The sequence below is a fragment of the Rhinopithecus bieti genome, unplaced genomic scaffold, assembly GCF_001698545.2.
Source record: "Rhinopithecus bieti isolate Rb0 unplaced genomic scaffold, ASM169854v2 scaffold_12514, whole genome shotgun sequence".
In the NCBI taxonomy this organism is placed as follows: Eukaryota; Metazoa; Chordata; class Mammalia; order Primates; family Cercopithecidae; genus Rhinopithecus; species Rhinopithecus bieti.
Window position 1 is genome coordinate 37701 of NW_016807078.1, and position 3392 is coordinate 41092.

Here is a 3392-nt window from a genome sequence, read left to right on the forward strand (position 1 = left end):
ATTTCCAATGAGTGACAAACATTTAATGACAAGATTAACACTTAACCTGTACGAATCTCAGGCCACATTGTTTGTAAGCAAAACCACAAACCAGCTAGTTTTATTTTCTTTTGAGATTTTAACAACTAAGGTCCTTTACAAACAATGGCAGAATAAAATAGAAAACGTATTGTCTTTTCTATAAGATATGCCTGTCGTGTTCATCATTAATAACAACGTACTATGAATAATGTTTCTAAATCACTGCTAGTTGGCCCTAAGCCATCTGTGATCTCCCCGGTTCCACTTTTGCCTTACAGGGTACATCTTTAAACAACTTTCTAAGACTAAAAGTACAGTCTAGGCCCATAGAACAGAACTTTTCTCTCTACAAAGCCAATTAACCTCTACATGAACACTGTACTCATTAGCTCCATACTCTGCACATAATTACAGGTATTCATGTGTGAGATGCCTTAAAAATAGAAAGTTGGAGAAAGTAAACACTGATATTAAAAGGGCTTGCAAATATAGGTGACACTAGTACAAAGAATAAACTGAAGTTGTCAATTTTGATTTATTGCATTACCATCTTTCCTACAGGTTTGTTGAAGTATGTATTGGGTTCAATTCCCTTTTATCTTCAGAGACATAGAGGTCTTCCAGATCTTGGCAACATCTGTTTTCCTTGAGTCTGCTATTCTCACACAAGTTTAACATTCTGGTTTTTTTTTTTTTTTAAACCAAAGAATTCCAGATATGATTTTCACTGATTTCATTACCAAACAACTCCAGAAAATGGGCATTTTGCTTCTATTATCATCGGGTCTTCACTTCTATAAACATTTGCACCGTATATTGTCCATCTTTATTGTCTCTTAAAATACACTTTCCGAAGTCATGAAGATTGCCTGCTAAATCCATCAGCTTTCTCCCTACTATCAAAATCCTTGTCTTCTCTGTAACTTTTCTCACCATTATTTTTCAATCTTCATAGGTTTATTTGTTTGTTTGTTTGTTTGTTTGTTTATGATGGAGTCTCACTCTATTGCCCAGGCTGGAGTGTAGTGGCACAATCTCGGCTCACTGCAACCTCCATCTCCCAGGTTCAAGCAATTCTCCTGCCTCAGTCTCCCGAGTAGCTGGGATTACAGGCGCCTTCTAACACATCTGGCTAGTTTTTGTATTTTTAGTAGAGATGGGGCTTCACCATGTTGGCCAGACTGGTCTCAAACTCCTGACCTCAAGTGATGCACCTGCCTCAGCCTCCCAAAGTGCTGGGATTACAGGCGTGAGCCACGAGGCCTAGCAGGTTTTTTTATTTTTCTGAGACAGAATCTCACTCTGTCTCCCAGGCTGGAGTGCAGTGGTACAAACATGGCTCACTGCAGCCTCCACTTCCTGGGCTCAAGTGGTCCTCCTGCCTCAGCCTCCAATGTAGCTGGGACCACAGGCATGCACCACTCATGCCAGCAATTTAAAAAAAAAATTTTTTTTGTAGAGATTGGGGGGGGCAGGTCTCACTTTGTTGCCCAGCTGGTCTCGAACTCCTGGGCTCAAGCAATCCTCCTGTCTCAGCTTCCCATTGTGCTGGGATTATAGGCATGAACTACCATGCCCGGCTCCCTTCCTTAGATTTTTGTTTGCTAATTTTTTTCTTATCATCAGTTACCGAGAAACAGACTCCAGGTACAACAAACATACAAGATAAGTATTTTGAATCTTGTTTTGCAGGCCCAAATAAAGTTAAGTAACTTACCCATGGTCACACAATTGGTAAGTAGTAGAGCAGAAATTTGAAATCAGATCTCTCTGACTCTAAAGGACATAATCTTTCCATTATAATATGCTGCCTCCCTTGAAGCTCTATCATGGCAGGCATTACTACACTATCTGAATATTTTGCAAGCTCTCAAGATAATGTATTCATTTCTAGTGTGAAGTGTATCACACACAAACACATACACACACGAGTATATAAAACATATGTATGTGTAATGCATATGTAAAGTTTACAGAATAATAATAAAACAAACACCCGTGTCCTCACTACCAAGGTTAAGAAACAGATTATTGCCACATAAGAAGCCTCAAATGTATCCTTACCCATATGCATCCTCCTCACTTCACAGAGGTAAACATCACCTTGAATTTTATGCGGTGATTTCCTTGCTTTTCTTTATATATACACAATATATAGTTGCTATGGACTGAATGTTTGTGTCTTTCTAAAATTCGTATATTGAATCTCTAAACCCCAATGTGATGGTATTTTGAGGTGGGGGCTTTGGGAGGTAATTTGGTCATGAGGGCTGAGCCCTCATGAATGGGATAAGTGCCCTTATAAGAAAAGACATGAGAGAGATGAGAGATGATCATCTCTCTCTCTCTCTCTCTGCCAAGTGAAGATATAGAAAGAATGTGGCCATCTTCAAACCAGGAAGAAGGCCCTCACCAGGAACCGAAAAGTCTGGTATTTTAATCTTGGACATCTCAGTCCCTAGAATTGTGAGATATAAACTTCTGTTGTTTAAGCCACACAGTTTATAATATTTTGTTATAACAGCTCAAGCTAGCCAACACAATTATTTAGCTATGCCTACATTTGAACTTCACTTAAACAGAATTATAAAGTATCTAAGTTCTTCTGTGACTTCTTTCATTCAAATCATGTTTTTTCAGATTCATCCATGTTGATACGTGAAACTTATTTGTTTTCATTACTATATAGCGTGGTTCTCAAAGGGTGGTCCTTGAATCAGCACCATCTGGGAACTTGTTAGAAATGCAAGCCCCATCCAAAACCTACTAAATGAGAAACGCTGGGAGTATTGCCTAGCAAATTGTGTGTGTGCGTGTGTGTAGGAAAATGTGTAAAATAATTATTACTGATTTGCGTTATGGAAAGTTTCCAATTCAACATGAATTCTATTATCTGTTTAGTACGGTAATAAATGAGCAAACCGTGTTTAACAGACATTCTAGGTAATATTTACACAAGCTAACGTTTAAGAACAACTATTGTATAGTATTCTGTTATATGAATAAATCACAATTTATTTGCACATTCTACTTTGGACATTTAAGCTGTTCCCAAAGCAATTGCTATTATGAACAATCCTGGAATCAGCATTCTGTATACCTCTCCTTGCACACAAATGCTAGCGCTTCTCTAAAGTATATACCTAGGAGTGAAGTTGCTGGGTGGTCCAGTATGATCAAATTCTATTTTATCAAGTAACGTCAAACTGTTTTTCAAAGTGGTTGTACAATTCTCGAAAAACTAGGAATGAAGGGAGCTTCCTCAACCTGACAAAGGGCATCTATACTAAACCCACAGCTAACACCATACTTAATGGCAAAATACTGAAAGCTCTCTTTCTAAGATTAGGAAAAGATACTGCTCTTGCCAA